Genomic DNA, 21,311 nt, shown 5'->3' with positions numbered 1-21,311 from the left:
ATGTGAAAACCCGAATCCGAGATTAAACCCCTGAATGGAGAGTAACTCAGAATGGGATGTGCCCCATATCGGAGAGGCCCAGAATTTGAGATTGAACCCAGAATCGGGATTTTAACCCCAGAATGAAGATGTGAACCAAAATCGAGGTGTGCCCCCAGAATGAGAATGTAAAACCCAAAATGCGAGATGTAAACCCCGAATCGCGAGAGTGAACCCGAATCGCGAAAAGTGAACCCAAATCGAGGATGGAAACCCAGAATCGTGAATGTAACCCCATAACGAGAGGTGAACCCAAACGGAGTGTGAACCCAGAATCGCGAGTGTAAACCAATCGCGGATGTGAACCAAATCGCGAGAGTGAACTCCAATCGAGGAGTGAACCCAAATCGGGATGTGAAACCCTAACGAGAGAGGTGAACCCAGTCGAGAGATGTGAACCAAAAAGAGAGATGTAACCCGAATCGCGAAGGGAAACCCCTGAATGCAAAGGGGAACCCGAATCGCGAGATGTGAACCCCAAATAAGAGATTGAACCCAGAACGTGAGATGTGAACCAAAATCGCGAGTTAAACCCTGAATCCGTGTGACCCCAAATCCGGATGAATCCAAATCGAGAATGTGAACCCAACGCGAGTGGAAACCCAAAATCCGAGATTTAACCCAAAAATCAAAGATGTAACTCGAATGTGAGATTTGAACCCCGAATCAGAGAGTGAACCCCAAAACGAGAGATGTAACCCGAATGAGGATTGAACCCCAAAACGAGGTTGAACCCAAATCAAAGGATGTAAACCCCAGAATCGCGGATGTAAACCCCCTAAATCGAGAGTGAACCCAGAACGCGAGTTTGGAACCCCAAAATCGAGAGATTTAAAACCCAAAATGGGAGTGTGAACCAGAATCGCGAGATGTAAACCCGAATGCGGGGGTTTCCCCCGAATCCGAGATGTGAACCCCAAATCGAATGTAAACCCCAGTATCGCGAGAGGGAAAACCCAGAATCACGGTGTAAACCCCAGAATCACAAATGTAAACTTGAATCGTGAGATTTAACTCCGAACGAGAGATTGGGAATCCAAATTGCGAGAGTGAATCCAAATCGAAGAGGGGGGACCCGAATCGGAGGGGGAACTCAACTGAAAGTGAAAAATTGGATTCTTTTTTTCTTAAAATCAAACCCCTTTTTTTTTTTTAATTTGCACTTTTTTTGTCAACTTGTAAATCTGAAAAAAAAAGTCAGAGCATGTTTCCGGTGTCAAAAGGGTTTCCAAAGCAATTTACCCGCGTTTAGATATCGCTGGCTGAGGAAGAAAATTTGAAGAGGACAAAAAAGGAAAAAGCTGCTCTGAGAGCGAGGGAAAAAAACCACAATGTTTCACCCTTTCCTTTCTGTTGGTCCATGAAAGGTTTTTTGAAATAAAGTCTTTACGAGCAAAAAAGCTGGGGTTTTTTACCAGAGCTGCCAATCTCAGGCTTCAATGTAAAATTCCCCCCCAAAAACTTTTCACACACATGTCCCTTTTTCCGTACATGAAAAGCACCCTCATTGAAAATGAAATAAGGATATTGGCGAAACGATTTAGGTAAGGCTCAGTGAATCTGTGTTAGAGAAATCAAAGGTTTTTTTTACAAGTTTTTTTGTGCATTTTGCAATGTACCCAACCCAAAGATTATTGCATTCGTGAAACCTGGATTGGTATTCTGTTCAAATGAGTCGAATACTAGCCAGTTTTTTTTTGCCACTGTGATTTGTTCATTATAAAATTGTAAAAAAGAGTTTTTTGATTAAAAAGGAATTTTGTGAGTTTGCGAGAACGAAGGAAGTGACCCCTTTTTTATGTTATAAAGGAAGTGTTTTGCCGCACTTTTAGGAAAAATTAACTTTCCGAATTTAACAAAATTTTTGTTTTTTTCACCCATATCCCCTGGAAAAGCATTTAAAAGAGTGGCGTTTTGATTCTTTTTCAAAGGGGAAAAAAAAATTTATTTTAAAAATAGATGTTAAAAACAAAAGTAAATGCAGACTAATAGGTTAATAGAAAATATTAGAATTTTCATAATTTTTTTATGGGTTGCAATTATTTATAAAATTAATTACCAGTAAATCTTGGATTCTTCTACATTTACATTTACATTTAATCATTTAGCAGACGCTTTATCCAAAGCCACTACAAATGAGAACAGTAGAAACAATCAGATCAACAAGAGTACAACAACGCAGGTATACAAATGCTATGACAAGTCTCAGTTAGTCTAGTACAGAACACATAGCCAGGGTTATGAATAATAAATATTTTTTTTTAAATGAATATGATAGACAAGAAAGTAGCAGTTAGTACTAGTATTAGTTGGTTAAGTGGTATAAAAAGATGAGTCTTTAGATGTTTTTTGAAAATAGTAAAGACCACTGTTCGAATTGATCGGAAGGTCATTCCACCAACTGGGAGCAGTCAGGAAAAAGTCAGTGAGTGATTTTGAACCTCTTTGGGATGCTTCTAGGCGTCGTTCACTTGCGGAAGCGCAGAAAGCTTCTGGAGGCATAAGATTGAACTTTAGTGAGTTTAGGTAAGTTGGCCGTGCGACATGGTGTTTGTAGGCGGCGTGGTACATGAGATTTGATCACGGCGGCTCAGTAGCCAGTGTGGCTGATGAGGAGGAGGGGAGTAACATGAGCTGTTTTGGCTCATTGAGGCAATACCAGCTGCTGCATTCTGGATCAGTTGTAGAGGCTTGTTTTGTTACATGCAGGAAGGCCACGCCAGAAAGCATTGTAGTCAGTCTGGGAGAACCAAGGCTTGGACCGAAGTTGGGTGGCTTGCTCTGACGGGAAGGGTCTAATCTTCCTAATGTTGTATAAGGCAAATCTGCAGGACGAGATGGGTTGTAGCAATATGGTCTGTGACTTAGCTGATGATCCATCCCACAGCTCCTAGGTTTTCTGAAAGCTGTCGCAAGGAAGGGAGTTATGCGTTGGCCAGAACCCAAGCTGTAACAGAGGGAAAGTTGTGATGAAGCGATGGTTTCGTTGGAACCACCAGCAGTTCAAGTCTTAGTAAGGTTGAGCTGAAGGTGATGGTCATTCATCCAGCTAGAAATGTCACTCAGACAGGCTGAAATGCGAACAACTACCGTCGGTCATCTGGTTGGAATGAAGTAGAGTTGAGTGTCATCAGCATAGCAGTGATAGGAAAAGCCATGCTTCTGAATGGCAGATCCTAATGACGTCAGGTAGATGGAAGAAGAGAAGCTGGTCCAATTACTGAGACTTGAGGAAACACCAGTAGCAAGTTGGTGAGACTTAGAAACTTCATCCCTCCAAGATACCATGAAGGATCTATCAGGAAAGGTAGGCGTTAAACCACTGGGGCCCAGTACTCAGAGATGCCCATCCTTCTGTGAGGGGTGGATAGGAGAATCGGGTGATTAACGGTGTCAAAAGCAGCAGACAGGTCCAGCAAAATGAGTACTGAGTGTATTCTCAGTGACTCATTTCTCTTCGATTTCTTTTCTGGGGAATACACTGCCACTAGGTTGAAGCACATCATCCCAATTAGGAGCCTAATTAGGGGACCTCATCAAGGCTTCTGGTTTATTCAAAGGATCTCTTAGGGTTTTGGGAAGAGTGAAACCAATATTTTTTTTAACTAGGTCCCAGAGTGGATAAATCTGAAAACGCCACCCTTGCGTTTTCGTCGGGGTCAAATCCCCCGGACAGCTTAATCCAGATATTTTCTGAAACAATGATGTCATCAGCCCACGTCTCAGCTTCAGTCAGACAATCAAGCTACGTCACGTGAACAGCAACAAAAAACATAAACAAAACCACTGAAACGATTGTCTTTTTATTTAAGTGATACTCCATCGCAAAAATGAAAATTTTGTCATTATTCACACTCGGATAGGGACAGCTCTGGCTACTTGTGGGGACGTAGCCTAAAGGTGTATGATCTGTGAGCACTTTGAAGGACCTAAACCACAAAGATATCATGACAGCTTTCACATGTCCAAACTGAAGCCAAATGCTCTTTTTCAATTTGGAGCGTAGTGCTTCTCTGCAGCTTTGAGAGTATGGAAACAGATGGTTACTGGAAGCATTTCCTCCCATCATGCTCTTGAAGCAATGCACCGCCTATTCTATATCTGTTGGCATCAGCCGAGACTCCATCGTTGGCTTGTTCAAGTCGTGAATACATAAGAGTTCTTTAAAAAGAGTTTTCATTAAAAAATCCTGCATGTTTCATAGTTTGAAACGTGTTACTCATTATAAACAAAGCATTTATTTAATCGTTCAAAACGGCTCATTTGGATCTGAGGGGCAGATGAAATCACCCATGTAAACATTTGCATAAACAATCGGCTTCCAGAGCAAGACATTGGATCTAATAGTCTTATCTCACCATAGGCACCACAGGCATTCAGTCGCTGAACGGTTGACACTTGATTACACTGAATTTGAATGTTGCATCATGTCAAAAGCAAATAGAAATTACAATTATTGCCAGAATCTTGTCTACACTGGATACAATATACATGCTTTGTGTGGAAATGACTGTTTTATTTTGATTATGTTGTCAAAAGGCTCACATCCAATAGTGAGGGGGCGTTGATACCGTTTCCTATGCACACGTTAGTCAATCATAACAGTGACCAATTACTGAGAAGCTTTAAAGGACCTGTCCCTTTAAAAACATCTCTTGTTACTTGTGCAACCCATGTTCTCTGAGTAGGAAATGAGACGCCAGACAGCCATGATGCAATGGGAACGATAATACTAAACACGCCGTTAAAGCTAAAACACTGCTGTATCTGGCCCAAATTTAGAACCAGATAGCATCCAAGGCTGGTTCAAGTGGACCCACCTAGGAGCTGTGGCCAACATCCCAAATTATAGAACTTGATAAACACATGCGGAGAGGACCATCCCCTGCCGCTTACACAAATGTCCCTCTAGGGGCAACCCTCTAAAAAGAGATTAAGAGGAAAGCATTACACCCTGGGCAGAATGGGCCCTGAATAATTGAGAGGTGGTGCAGCATCACGTACCTTTGTATGCTGTGCTAAAAATAGCATCCCCACAGTGGTGGCCAGCAAAAAAAAGCATATGAAGAAGCTGTGAAATTTCCCTCCAATGGCCAGAGATGGGTTCATGTAGAGCTTCCAAAGCCTAGCCAGGGCAGAGCATGTGAAGTCTCTCATCCTTGGCTGGAAGCAAAAGGTGGAGGATGGGAAAGAAAGTGAAGGTAAATCCACCTGGAAAGTGAAATGATGTGGACAAAAACCTTGGGGAACATAGCCCCACCTTGGATCGTGAAGGTCACTTCTTGACCAGACCCCGTGCAAAGTCCATACACATCCCCATTGACAGAGAGAGAGAGCCAGCAAATCTCCAACTCGCCTCAAAGAAGCTTGCCCCAAAAAAAAAGAGTAATTTGAGAGTCAAAAATCCTCTCTGAGCCGCCCTCCAAGAGCCCAAAAAAGAGCTTCCTGGCAAGCCCTCCAGGACGACTGATGACTTCCCAGATGCCGAACCTCATGCATGTAAAAACATGGAGACCAACCAATGTCTCCCCAGGGGAACTTCATCTAACTTCACACTGGAACGCACATATGCCAAAGCGGATAAACTCAGGGGGAAGTAGCAGCCCCCTCCCCTGCAATTTTTTTCTTGCCGGAAACCCAGCAGCACTAGAACCCACAGGGCAGCTGATTAGGTCCACCACATGGGCTGAGCACCATGACTCAAAGACCTTCCACTTGGAAGAATACAGTCTCCTCTTTTTCCCGCCTACAGTCTCCCTGAACATTGGCAGGAAGACTAGATGTCAGCTATAATTTCACCCTTGTGCAGCCCAAGACTTCATGTCTACAGAAGCTGGGCTACAGGGGTTGGAGCCGGACAGTACCTGGATGGGAGACCTCCTGGGAAAATTAGGTTGCTACAGGAAGAGGTGCTAGTGAGGCGCCAGTGCAGGGGCACTCCACCCTGTGGTTCTGTGTGGGGTCCCAACTTCCCAGTGTAGTGACTCTCATACTGTTAACAAGCAACCGCACCATCGGATGAGATGTTAAACCAAGGTCCTGGACTCTCTGTTCATTAAAAAATCACAGGATGTCTTTTTTGAAAAGAGTAGAGGTGTGACCTCAGCATCTCCTGGCCACCCTGTCTCCTTGGCCTCCCAATCACCATGGCATCCATCCCCATACCTGCTGATTTGCTTCATCACTCTGTCTCCCTCTCCACCAATAAGCTGGTGTGTGGTGTGCGCTCTGGCAAACTATATTGCTGCTGTATCATCCAGGTGGATACCGCGGAACCACCGGTGGATGAGGAGATACTCCCTCACAATGTAAAAGCACTTTTGAGTGCCTAGAAAGCGCTTATATAAATGTGATGAAATTATGGGAAGTCAAAGCCATGGGCCTTTAAAACTTAAGAGCCTCATGTACCAAATCCCTCCCAGATTCCTGGGTTGAAGTGTGTCAGGATCTTGCCTTGGAGCTGAGATGATGCAGGCAACCTTTCTGATCGGAATCCTCCACAGAGGGCGAATTCAGAGGAAAGATTTTGATCCAAGGACCACATCTGAGATGGCCAGAACAGGCCAAGAGCAGGAGATGGACCTCAACCTCCTTGATCTTGGGCATTGTCCTGCCAGAATTCAACATGACCGGTGTAAATGCATACAGTTTCAGCATCGAGGCAACACCCCGCACCATCAGCCAATGAACTGGCATGTTTCTATACCTTGCTTTAGACAATCGCCCACCCAGAGGGCATTCCCATTGCATCATAGCAACGAAAGGCCGAATGAAAGTATGAAAGAGAACAAGCTACCTGTAGAGCCAGGGTCAGAACAGTTGAAAACGCGCACTTGTCCACTTATTTATTTACTTTGAGCTTTTGTTTTGTTTTGTTTTTGTTGTGCAAAAATCCTTTACTTTACATTATAAGTACACCTCAAGGAACACATTAAAATAATAAGAAAATCACTCCATGATCCCTTTAACTCATTTAGATTTTGGGGTTTGTTGAGGTCCAGAATAGCACAGATCTTTTCTGGGTTGGGTCTTATGACCTCTTGACCAGGGCCGTGCACAGGGAGGTGGCCTGGTGGCTAGAGCCACTGCCCCTTTGCCCTCATCAGCTGAGGTGCTCTCTCACCAATCACCTCAGCTCAAATACCACTCCTACAAATACCCTAAAAATCCGCTAATCCACCCAATCCACCCCACCCACCCCACACAATCACCAACAACACTCAAAACCCTCTATGCACACTCTAGACCACAATACCAAAGTCCACAGGTCATTGCATTACCAGGTAGATGCATTGCAATCCACATTCGTCAGTGGTTGATCCACTGAATTAGTAATTAGTTGGTAGGTTGTTTTTATTTTTGTCTGTAATGACTCGGCCTTCTAAAACCACTAACAACTTGTACAAAACATCCATGTTCTTAGAAATAAGAATGTCTAATCAAATTATTGTACCTGATGAGATCTAATATAGATAACACCAAATTTGCTGCTGTTGGCACACTTTGTAGACAATAGTCACACTTTAATTCTTGTAATTAAGTACATTTCCCATTATAATTACTTGTCTTAATACTAGTAATCTATAACACGTCATATTTTATTAAAACCAAATTAATATTAGGCATATAAATAGTTTATAAAATAGTATACATGTTCTAAATTAGTTGTTTTGTCAGGGAGTCCTTGTCACCAGTCACCAGCTCTGGACTCCATGTCCCAGAATCCTTCCGGCTTACACCTGTTTCAGTCACAATCACCACTCACACCAGATCACACTCACCTGCACCTGCTGTCTCCAATAAAGCACCTTCAAGAACACACTCCTCACAGTCACTCATCGTCTGGTCTATCATTCACTACTCTGAACTTTACCAGACTCTCTTTATGCTATTTACCGGTTTATCCTTATCTCTAATTCCCTAAAGATCTCCATCCATTATTCTCCTTCGCTCCTGGATCCCAAACCCTCCAAGAACCTGCAAAGGGAACCAATCATCTGTCACTTGTGTTGGATACTCACCATTCATTGCTCCAGTCATTCTGCCTCAACCATACCTGTAGACATGTGCCGGTATTCGGTAATGCGATATATCGCGGTAATGAATGTGAATATACATGATATTGTTATCTTGGGCGCTTCTAAATACCGTGAATAATTATATATTACAAATGATTCAGAATTTGGAATGCATTTTAAGAATACTTTTTTTCCATCAACTGGTCAAATGCATTAACATCAGCTGTATGCTGTTTAAAAGACTGTGTGTGTGCTCGATGTAAACAAGCATGCATGAGAAGGCAAATGGAGGAACATGTAAGAGATGCCATTGAATAGAAAGCACATTCACTCTCTGACAGCAGGTAGCGCTAAAACTGCAGAAAATGCAGCCCTTGCCTATAAAACCACTTAAATAAAGCAGAAGCTCCACCACTTGCTCCCAAAAACACATTCCGAATAATTTAAACAGCCATTCAGGTTTGGCGTATTTTACTGCCACAGGTATTCATCCCTTTAAATGCCAAATGCTTTGGAGCACAATAGTCTATTTATTTTCAAAACTTTTTTGTTTCATTTAATGTCTGGATCTACAACATGCCCTAGATATGTTTGACAAAGAGTTGATTGATTCTTTGTATTATTCGTTCACACTTTTACATTAAGGGCTTCATATTAGATTGCTTTATTAGATTAATTCATTAGATTAACATAAACTGCCCAATGAAAGATCTTACTGAACATTCATTTAATCTAGGGTATCTTTAATATTAATTAAGTAACACGTTGTGTAAAATCAAAGTTGAACTGTGTTTATTTAATGAAGCTACTTATGAACTATAGACTATGTATTTTTTAACAAAGAGATTAGTAACTTCTGCTAGCAAATGCCAAGCTGTTGCTTTCATTTGTGAATGTTAATGCATTAACTATAGTTGGTAAACTAATGAGGTCTTATTATAAAGTGATACCTATATGTCTTTATAGTTGTTTTGCACTGGTCCTTATGTAAAGGCTTTAACTTTGAGTCATATTTTTTCTGTATTGTTGCTTTGTTGTATTTTAAATGTTCTGATTAGTATTTGTTACTAAGAAAAAAAAGTCTATTTAATTCCTGCTTTGATACTGTATGCATGACCCACTTTTTGTTGAAAACGGAAATCGCAAGATAATACCACGTGATATAATACACCATTATACTGTATTGTACAAAATGAAAAAGGCCCCCAAAATCCTCCGCCATGATAACTGGCATATCCCTACTTACCTGTCAATTAAACCTGCCATCTCATCACTAACCCTCCCGCTTGTTCTCCAGACTTGTCTGGACATGTAGAGTATATAATGTAGATTTTCGACTGGAAAAGTAAAATCAAATGTCTAATACTATATAGGGCAGAGTGGGTAGAACAGATTATGTTTTAAATGTCAACGTAACATTACCACTTAAGAATTATTACTAAAAATTACCTTGTCCTTGTTTCTTCTCATCATCATTTTTATTTTATATATTTTCCCTTTACTGCGCCTGAAGGTAGATTTGTTTCATTTTTTTTTAGAAAAGACTGTCATCCCCACCAGTTTAGAAGTGATGTCATACAAGTTCAGCAGAACATACTTTTTCGGGAATTACGTTTTTGTTCAGTCGTTTGAGGTCTACACAAATTCTGATGTCTCCGTTCTTTTGATGACTGGCACCATTGGGGCACAGCATGGAGTGGTGCATGGAGAAACCTCTTCAATCACACCCAGCCGCTCCATTCTGTCCAATTCCACATGAAGACTGTATGGCTCCGCTATATTTTTAAGCATTATGTTAACTGGTATTTATTGATCTTGTCTGGTCCATACAACCCAGCTTGATACCATCTCATGCCATCAGTCTCACAGAGCCAAACACACTCTCTGTTATTTCGTCTATTCTTTTTATTAGCCCCATTTGAATTGCAGCACTGCGTCGCAGCAGATTTCCAACATGGGCTCCTCTCACCACATATGCATTCATCAAGTGTTTTATATATATATATATCACTTACTTTTCATCTCATCTGGCCCATACAACCCAGCTTGATACCAGGATTGTTCAGTATGACATTGGTTTTGCTCGGTGGTATCTTATTTCTCAGGCTTTCATAGCTTTCTCGGATATTACAGTGCCATCTGCACCAGAGTCGATTATGAAATAGATTATTTGGCCTTCCATAAGGATGTCAACTGTCCATGGAGGAATGGGTTCATCCTTACAAGACATTGTGCCCAGGGCCCTCTGAATTCTTCATCCAGGCCTGCATGTAAGGGTTTATGGGTTTTGTGTTAATATTTGTGTATTTTCATTGTTCCTTTATGTTTTATCCAATAATTTATAGCAGTTTATTTTAACATTTCAGTGCAAGTTCATTTTTAATACAATTGAAAGATTTTAAAAAGATTTTACCTGAAGAAATCCTGATGTTCCTGTCTGATTGTTTAAACACAGTCATGTGATCATAAGCTCCTCCCTCTCACAGCTCTTACCAGGAAGAGACTGACGTGTTATTTCTGCTTTCTGTCACACTGACTCTCTTCTCTTCTGACAAAAACAATAAAGAACCAGCCATCAGTGAAGAACCAAGAGAAACACTTTACAGAAGGATCTTTGTGAAGTTTGTTTCTGAATAGAGAGCAGATCTTTGTGATTCTCGTGGGGATTTGTTTTTTTTTAAACTGTTGTTCAGAAAGTGAAAGTAAAGTTTAGATCGCTGGAGCTCAAAGAGTGAAAATGGCTTCTCTATCTGAAGAAGATTTTTCTTGTCCTGTATGTCAGGAAATCTTCAAGAATCCTGTTGTTTTATCATGTAGTCACAGTGTCTGTAAAGAGTGTCTTCAGCAGTTCTGGAGAACCAAGAAAACTCAGGAGTGTCCCGTCTGCAGGAGAAGATCATCTAGAGAAGAACCTCCAGTTAATCTAGCATTAAAAAACTTGTGTGAGTCATTCCTGAAGGACAGAAATGAGAGGTGTTCATCAGGATCTGAGGAGAGCTGCAGTTTACACCGTGAGAAACTCAAACTCTTCTGTCTGGAGGACAAACAGCCGCTGTGTGTAGTGTGTATGAATTCACAAAAACATGACAATCATAAATTCAGACCCATCGATGAAGTGGTTTCATCATATAAGGTGAGAAAAGTGGCTTTTATCCAGCTTCATGTTGTTATAAAAGTCCTGTTTAAGTGTTGATTTGATCAGAGCTGCTTGTGTTTAGTTCAACTGAACTCCATTATCAATAAAGTTTCATAGATTTGAGGAATTATTAACTATGGGGGCAAATACTTTTTCCACACAAGCCCAGTGGTATTACATGAACTTTTTTTTTTTTGGCTTCGATAAATAACTTTGTCATTTACAAACTGTGCTTTGTGTTCACTCAGGTTGTGTTTGTTTTTTGGCAGGTTTTAATTTCTGAATTAATTTAGTATGAGATGTTCACAATAACAGAAGAAATCAGGATGGGATCAAATACTTTTGTACTGCACTATATGATCATATCACTGTATCGTCTTCTCTTTTCACTGTAATCTGTTTTTTTATGTATTTTTATGTTGTTTAATTCTAGGAGGAGCTCAATACAGCACTGAACTCATTACAGGAGAAACTAAAACACAATGAAAAAATGAAAGAAAAGTTTGAGAAAACAGTTCAACACATCAAGGTGAGGAAACAGAATCCAGAGTGTTAGGGTCGAGCTCGTTCCAAGACCGCAACATAAAGAGGGAGACAGACAATGAAATAGGGTTTAAATAAATTATAATATATTGGGAAAAGAAATTAAGCTATGAAAAAATAAAAAATGTTCTTTGGAAAAAGAAATAACAACAACAACAAAAGATGTTAAATATATGTCTAAATGCAATGAAATATCAATATTAAAAGGGAAAATAACACCCACGCTGTCTTAGAAAAAACTGCTGGTATACAATGCCCCAGGTGTGCCCCACTCTCACTGGCAGCCACTGCAACACTAAAAGGATGCTTAAAATTTGGGGCCAAAAGCACAGCTGGTGCCAACAACATTTTTACATTGTTAAATGCTTCCTGACACTTCTCTGACCACAAAAATGACACTTTAGCTCTAAGAAGATCAGATAGTGGCACCACAACAGTAGCAAAGTTTCTACTAAAACCTCTATAGTACCCTGCCATACCCCAAAATCTGTGAAGTTCACGTTGGTTTTGAGGCATAGGGAATTCACAGACAGCTCAATCTTCACTTCTGCAGGCCCAACCTGCCCTCCACCTCACCAAGATAGGAACCCCTGGCTTTCCCAAACTCACATTTGGCCAGGTTTATAGTAAGATTAGCAGCGGGGAGATGAGAAAACAGTTCCCTGATTTGTGACAAGTGATCAGTCTGGGTATTACTATATGAAACCACATCATCATCAATGTAGGCCACACATCCATGCATCCCATATAAAACACTGTTAACAAGATGCTGAAATGTAGCTGCAGCATTTCATACTCCAAATGGCATAACTTTATACTGTAAGAAATTGTCAGGTGTCACAAAAGCAGACAACTCTTTTGCTCGATCGGTTAAAGGCACCTGCAGTATCCGTTCAGAAGAACAAATTTGTTCACAAACTGAGCTGAGCCAACTCTATTGACACAATCATCACACCCTGGTAAAGGATAACAGTCAGGCTTTTTAACCGCATTAAGCTTTCTATAGTCGGTGCAAAATCGATACATCACATCTGGCTTATTAACCAGCAGACAGAGGAGCTCCATGCACTGAAACTGGGCTCAGCAAGATCATGAGTTAAAAGATATTCGACTTCCTGACCTAGTATTTCCCTCTTCCTAGGATTAACACGATATGCATGCTGTTTAATAGATGGTGCTGTACCAACATGTAAAACTTGAGAAAATTGTAGCTCTCCAAACAGGAAAAAAATATGTCCTTGTACGGCAGGATCCAGTAGGATACTTGATAATGAGCAAGGAAGTAAAACAGTTAAGACACCGACACTTTACCATTAAACACACACTGTGATCATAAGTGGCCACACTTCTTTGGGCCACTTCAGTGTGACCAGAACTCTTTCAAAATGAGCAAAATATTGATCAGCATCCTTCTCTAAGAAGAGTGGCACCAGACATATACACTACATAATATCAAACAATGGTTCTTGAGGAACTAAATGGGGTCAGAGGTTCAGGAGACGCACCACGCCTCCAGTTCTGATTTCTGAAGAGCAGTGGCTTGTAACAAGAGTCATTTTCATTACAGCTGTAGATCACTAGATACAGTTATGATCTGATATATTTAATATAATGACTCCAGCTGATTATTTGTGTAAATGACGATCATCAATCTGCTTCTGGATCGTTATATGTCTGTCTCTGAGTTTCTCTCAGGTCTGAATGATGTGATGTGTTGATGTGTGTTGATGGAGACGATTGAAGTGAATGTGGTTTGATTTCAGTCTCAAGCTGAGCACACAGAGCGTCAGATTAAACAGCAGTTTGAGAAGCTTCATCAGTTTCTCAGAGATGAAGAAGAAGCTACAATCACTGCACTGAGAGAGGAAGAGGAGCAGAAGAAGCAGATGATGAAGGAGAAGCTGGAGGAGATCAACACACACATCTCAGCTCTTTCACACACAATCAAAGACACGGAGGAGATGATGAGAAGGTCTGATTCCAGATTCCAGTGACGTTGCTTTCTGAAGGTTGATGATTCCAGATCATTGATTGATGATTGGTTGATTGATTGATTGATTGATTGATTGATTGATTGTGATTGATGATGATTGATTTGATTGATTGATTGATTGATTGATTGATTGATTGATTGATTGATTTATTGATTGATTGATTGGATTGATTGATTGATTAATTGATTGATTGATTGATTGATTGATATTTTTTTTGGATGAATGATGATTGGTTGATTGATTGATTGATTGGTTGATGATTGATTGAGTTGTTGATGATCAATGGTGTGTTTGTTCTGCAGGAGTTTCCAGTCTCGATGGAAAGGTGAGTGATCTGCTGCTGTCTCTGCTTCTGATCAAAGCCACTGCAGTTCTGATCCTGAATGTTCTTCCAGAGTCCAGATCTCATCACAGCCGGATCCACAGACTCCTTCTGGAGCTTTGATTCATGTGCCGCGTTACTTGGGCAACCTGCCCTTCAGAGTCTGGAAGAAGATGCAGGACATCGTCCAGAACAGTGAGTCTGACTGCAGAAGATCTGAGCTTGCATACACACACACTGGAAATGATGCAATATTGACAGATTTCAGCATTATGTGTGAAGAACCAGATCATCTACTGCACCAAAACCAGCAGCTCACTTTAGAAAGGGGTATAAAATAAAACTAAAAACTAAACTCAAGTTAAAGTACAGATACTCTGTGAAATAATAACTTTCTTAATAAGAGTAAAAAAAGTAAGATCTTAAATTGTACTCAAGTATTAAACAAGTCAATTTAAAAAAGTGATCTAACAAAAGAAAAAAGAAAAGAGATTCTTGTTTCATCATATTGAACCATCTTCTCAATGCAAAGAGAAATTGCTTTCAAAATAAACTGCATAAAATGTTTGTTTGTCAGACAGACAAACAAAAGTTTATTTAAAGGGAGAAAACCAAATGCAGAGGCACAGATCAAACTCATCTGTCTAGAGCAGGAACAACAATTAAAATGAAGCATAAATAATCCATCCTTTACACCTCAATGCCATCCCATACGTGTACGACTTTCTTTCTTCAGATGAACACAGACTAAGAGTTTTAGAGAAAATAATCTTTCTGCACATAATGCAGTGTACAGCTTGTACAAGGATGATGCTTTAGAAACTACACACAGAGAAGACGACAGTAACTCATATTATTATTAAATAATAATTCATTGACAGTCCTGAGTGTTGCTCAATATATCATTATGATACAAGTCATCGACTCTCAGGTAAGAACAGCACTAAACATGACTTACAGTTCATTTACACACTTTTTGGTTATTTGTGTAACATCTCATTTAAAAAGTAATCATGGCCACTGAAAGATGAATTGTATTTCAATTATTTTTTACTGATTTTATTTGCACTCAGTCTTGTGCATTCAGTCAATATAGTACACAGACAGCTAATGACAAAAATAATGACTAAACCTTAATATGCTTCCTCACATTTGATGGCAAAGGAGTTTTGAAGCCAGGAATTGACCTGATGAAAGTTTGAACCGAAGGATGAGCTCGATGCATGAAACAATCCTCATTAGCGGCAGGTTTGAGCTTCTGCACCATATTTAATGTGTGCAAGATCAAATAAAAATGCTAAAATGTAATCAGTACTTTTCAAGCTGAAATAACATTGTGAGGAGTAAAAAGTACTGCTTTTTCCTTCATGAAAGTAATCAAGTAAAAGTACAAGTAGTCACTTTAAATTGTACTTGAAGAAAGTACAGATATAATACTTAACTACAGTAATCAAGTAGAAATACTCAAGTATTTTACAGCCCTGCTTTTAGAAATAATCAATCCCAGAATTCAGTGCGGTTGACTTTCATCTTCAGTGTGTTATGATTATTAGCGTAACTTGCAATGTTTTTATTCACATTAACTTTCGATGTTAAATCATGCTTAAATTCAACATAATCTATATAACAAGAAAAAAAAAAAAAAAAATAAACCAGTTAAACATTCAAGAAAAAAATAAATAAAAATAAAGCTGTGTGTCACATGACCCCCCCCCCCCAACCCCAAACTCGTGCCCTCTCAAAAATAATGAGGGCATGACGCTTCCCTCTAACTCTAGCACACTCTCTATCTAATTCTATTCTTTAAAAAAAAACATGCCCCTTTTAGACTTGCACTCTATTCATTTATTAATTACTTGTTTTCTTAAAAAAAAACTAACACTAGCTTCTCTGTTCTTTTTATTCTTTTCTATTCTATCTGTTTTCTTTTCATTTATTATACAATTAACAAAAAGCAAAAAAGACCTCTAACACTAGCTATTCTTTCCTTTTTCTATTCTATCTGTTTTCTTTTTATTTATTATATAAAATATGTGCTTGTGATTCTTACAAGAGAAACAGTGAAGAAAATCATAAAGATATAATCATTATTTCTGTATTATTATTATTATAATCTCATTTGAATATGAAATCATGTGTAAAGTTCTGTTCAAAGGTAATATTTTGTATTAAAAGCAGCTTCTGACTATAATTGAATATAAATGAGAGCGTAAAAGAAAATAACTGACAGTGATGAGAGGAAAATACCAGATTCATAATACAAAAAAATCTCAGTCTTGATAAATCAGACAGAGAATGACTGACAGTGATGAGAGGAACATGTCTGATGTGTTTGATCAACAGGAGAGTGTCATAATTCATAATCATCTGTGTTGTGTTCACTCTTGATCATTATATGATCATCAGAATAACAGCATCTGTTGATTGTGTGTCATCAGCTCCTGTGATTCTGGATCCAAACACGGCTCATCGATATCTCGTTCTGTCTGATGATCTGACCGGTGTGAGAGACATCTTCAACAATCAACCTGTTCCTGATAATCCAGAGAGATTTGACTCTTATGCCTGTGTTCTGGGTTCAGAGGGGTTTAACTCAGGAACACACTGCTGGGATGTGGAGGTTAAACAGAGTCAACGCTGGTGTCTTGGAGTAACTACAGCATCAAACCAGAGGAAGGGACGGGGTTTCTATAAGACTGGTGTCTGGAGTGTGTGGTATGATCAGTACGGAGTGTCTCCAGGTTCTGGTGTTCGTGTTGAACGTAATCTTGATCGTGTGAGAGTGAATCTGGACTATGAGAGAGGAACAGTGTCATTCTCTGATCCTGTAACTAACACACATCTACACACATTCACAACCTCCTTCACTCACACACTCTTCCCTTTCTTCTGTTGTTATTATCCTTCCTCTCTGAGGATCTTATCGATCAATAGTCAGTAATCTGTAGCTCTGGATCTTCCTGCTTTCATCTTTCATCATGTTTCAGTATTTAATCACATGAGAAAGAGAGACTGTTGATCTGAAAACAAGCACATTTATTCATCTTTAAAAATGAAGAATTATTAAACACGTGATGAAGAGTTAAAATAATTCATCTTAATCATATCTGACCAATGAGAAACAGTGATGTGTAACAGATCCCTGACTAAATGATCAAATCATGTTTATTGACGTAAATGGTCCTAGAATACTTGATTCAGCTGTTTCTCCCTAATCACCTTTTCTAGTGTTTAAGGCCCCGTCCACACGGAGACACGTTTCTGTGAATACGCACACATCTTTTATCGGATAGGTGTTTCACTCGTCCACTCGGATCCGGTGTTTTCAGAAGGTGAACCCCGCTACTCTTTGAAACCGGGTCTCAGAGTGGATAAATCTGAAAACTCGCCGTCTCTGTGTTTTTTCGTGTGGACGGGCCATTTCCGTGTATTTTCTTGAACGATGATGTCATCTCCCCACTTTTTTTTTTTTTCTTTAATTGTGCAAAAACTATACAAAAATTTGTTCAAGCATATACAACTCACAACAAGTACAAAAAAATAAATCACATTCATAAGAATATGTAAAATGAAACAATTCATCCCCAGGGGTAAAATTACAAACAATTTAAAGTGACAAAAAGCTTCATAGCTCTTTCTTGCTGCTTTTTTGTTCTTAATTTTATCTAATGTAGTACCATATTGTGTTGTTTAATCTCTTTTATAAAATGTTCAAACAATTTGGCTTTCAGCTTTAGACCATTTTTTCACATGAATGTGATATTTTCCAAGCAAAATTAAAAGTTGGGTAAGAAAGCACATTGTACTTTTTGAATCAACACTGTCCTGTACAAAAAAAAAAATACAATATCATACAGATCAATTTGTATACAGGTTCCAAACAATCTAGAAATGAAATTAGATACATTCAACCAAAACATTTTTGAATAAATACAATCAAAAAAAAGGTAAATTTATTATAAAAATATATAGGATACCTCTCTAAGAATTCACATATATTTTCAATATTCAAATTGAAACGTTCGAGCAATTCCTTAACAGGGTAAATTTTGTGTAATATTTTATAGGATACCTCTCTAATCTTATTATAAATAAAAAACGTATTTGTTATTGACCAAGTTAACGTTTTCCAGTTAACTGGTGTTTCATATTTAGTAGACCAAAACATTGTTGAACAATGTTTCTAGTATATTTATTACTACATTTATCTATTACAATATTAATATCTCTAATAAATATTGTATCACTACAAAAACTAGTTTGATGATCAATGCTAACAGGAGAGAATCCAGGATTTCACAATAATGATCCCACTGTGCCAGGGATTGCATCAAAGATAACAGAGTATTCTCTCGGCCTCACAGGGATCATACATTTATTGAGAAATTCAGAATATGTTAAAAGCAGACCTTGTTCGTTAAGCAACTGACTAACTGTAAGAATTCCACTGTCGTACCATGTCTGATTAAAGATTGACTTTTTTTTTGTACAAGATATCTTTACCATACAAAATAAAATATTATAGATTAATTGCCAAGCCATCATAGACTAATTACCAAGCCAGCAGTGCCTGCTTATGAAAGTTTGCCATTTTAAATAGGATTTCTTCAACTGAAAAATTACATTTTAAAAGGAAATTAATGCCACCCAAAGAGTTAAATATGTAACTGGGGAAAACATTCCATACACTATCTTTATTTTTAATAAATTCAATTATCCATTTTATCTTAAACACATTATTAAGATCTGTAAAGTTTAAAACTTCAAGGCCACCAAAGTCTCTGTTATTATTTATGATATCTTTCCGTAGATAATGTATTTTCTTCTTCCAAATAAAATCATAAAGTATCTCATCTAATTCCCTGACAACACTGTTTGGAACATCTGCTGACGTAGATATATAAACAGACCTTGAAAGCCCTTCTGCTTTGAGAGTAGAACACGTTCATATAGGGACAGATTTCTCATGAGCCACATACTGAATCTGTTTTTTAATTTTTTCAATAAAGGGTCAAAATTCAACAGGCTTCTCTGATTCAAATCTTTACACACCTTTATCCCAAGGTATGTGACATCGTCTTTAATTGGTATTCCACAAATTTCTTTCAGGAAAACAATCTTTAAGAGAGAATAAAAGTGGACTTATTCATCTTCAATCCCGAGATTCTGGAAAATTCTTCAATACATTTAATAACTTCATCTATTTCTTCACTATTTTTAACAAAAATTGTAGTATCGTCCGCTAATTGGCTAAGTTTAATCTCTTTACCAAACACTGAAATTCCTTGATATGAGCAGCCATGACTTGAGTAACCAATATGAAGAGAAAGGGTGATATAGGACGTCCTTGTCTTCTCCCACGGCCCATATCACATCTCTGACAGACAGGTACCGTGAGACAACTGCACTGAACTATTACAAACATTATAAAGCGTACCAATTGACTTTTGAAAAAAATGGCCAAAACCAAAGAAGTCAATAACTTTGAACATAAATTGATGTTCAATAGTGTCAAACACTTTATAAAAATCAATCAATAATATAAAACAATCATCTGAGATAAGGTGTCTATAATCAATTAAATTCAAAATTAATCTGATATTATTTCCAATATAACAGCCTTTCAGAAAACCTGACTGCTCTTCATCAATTATTGTATTTAAATTTTTCTTAAGTCTTTTTTGCATAAATCAATGAAAAGATTTTAGTATCATTATTTAATAAACTAGTTGGTCTTCGGTTTTTCTAAGAACAATTTGTCTTTGTTAGGCTTGGGTAGAAGTGTTTATTACTCCTTGTTTCAGTGATGCGGGCATTTCTCCCCAAATCAACTGCTTCTTTAAAGACTGCCAATAAAAAGGGTGCAAGGTCATTACAGAAAGTTTTATAAAACTCCCGTCAATCCATCATTTCCAGGAGACTATTTTTTCTCTTTAATTTCTGTATTATTATTATAATCTCATTTGAAAATGAAATCATGTGTAAAGTTCTGTTCAAAGGTAAGATTTTGTATTAAAAGCAGCTTCTGACTATAATTGAATATAAATGAGAGCGTAAATGAATATGTTTTCAGTTTGTCTTCACACCTCTGACTGTTTGTGACTGAACTTTCAGTCTTGATAAATCAGACAGAGAATGACTGACAGTGATGAGAGGAAACATGTCTGATGTGTTTGATCAACAGGAGAGTGTCATAATTCATAATCATCTGTGTTGTGTTCACTCTTGATCATTATATGATCATCAGAATAACAGCATCTGTTGATTGTGTGTCATCAGCTCCTGTGATTCTGGATCCAAACACGGCTCATCGATATCTCGTTCTGTCTGATGATCTGACCAGTGTGAGAGACATCTTCAACAATCAACCTGTTCCTGATAATCCAGAGAGATTTGACTCTTATCTCTGTGTTCTGGGTTCAGAGGGTTTTAACTCAGGAACACACTGCTGGGATATTCATACTAAACACAGTTCAGGCTGGATTGTCGGAGTAACTACAACTACAAACCATCTGGGTTTGGTTTCCCTGTTGAACAGGATCTTGAGCGTGTGAGAGTTGATCTGGTATCGAGGGTCTCCAGGTTCTGGTGTGTTCGTGTTAAACGTAATCTTGATCGTGTGAGAGTGAATCTGGACTATGAGAGAGGGAACAGTGTCATTCTCTGATCCTGTAACTAACACACATCTACACACATTCACAACCTCCTTCACTCACACACTCTTCCCTTTCTTTGAAAAGAATCACATTTACTCTCTGAGGATCTTATCGATCAATAGTCAGTAATCTGTAGCTCTGGATCTTCCTGCTTTCATCTTTCATCATGTTTCAATATTTAATCACATGAGTAAGAGACTGTTGATCTGAAAAGAATCACATTTATTCATCTTTAAAAATGAAGAATTATTAAAACACGTGATGAAGAGTTAAAATAAATCATCTTAATCATATCTGACCAATGAGAAACAGTGATGTGTAACAGATCCCTGACTAAATGATCAAATCATGTTTATTGATGTAAATGGTCTAGAAATACTTGATTCAGCTGTTTCTCCCTAATCCCCTTTTCTAGTATTAAGGGCCCCGTCCAACGGAGACACGTTTCTGTGAATACGCACACATCTTTTATCGGATAGGTGTTTCGTCCACACGGAGCCGGTGTTTTCAGAAGGTGAACCCGCTACTCTTTGAAACCGGGTCTCAGAGTGATAAATCTGAAAACGCCGTCTCTGTGTTTTCGTGTGGACGGGCCATCCGTGT

General features: G+C 38.5%; 1 pseudogene; it reads left to right on the top strand.

The window, feature by feature from the left end:
• The first annotated feature begins 10,711 nt into the window (after positions 1-10,711).
• Positions 10,712-17,092, top strand: LOC109064128 (annotated as a pseudogene).
• Positions 17,093-21,311: the final 4,219 nt, after the last annotated feature.

The sequence above is a fragment of the Cyprinus carpio genome, chromosome B3 (assembly GCF_018340385.1).
Source record: "Cyprinus carpio isolate SPL01 chromosome B3, ASM1834038v1, whole genome shotgun sequence".
Classification (NCBI taxonomy): domain Eukaryota; kingdom Metazoa; phylum Chordata; class Actinopteri; order Cypriniformes; family Cyprinidae; genus Cyprinus; species Cyprinus carpio.
Note: the sequence above shows the minus strand (reverse complement) of the source record. Positions and strands in the feature narration are given on the sequence as shown.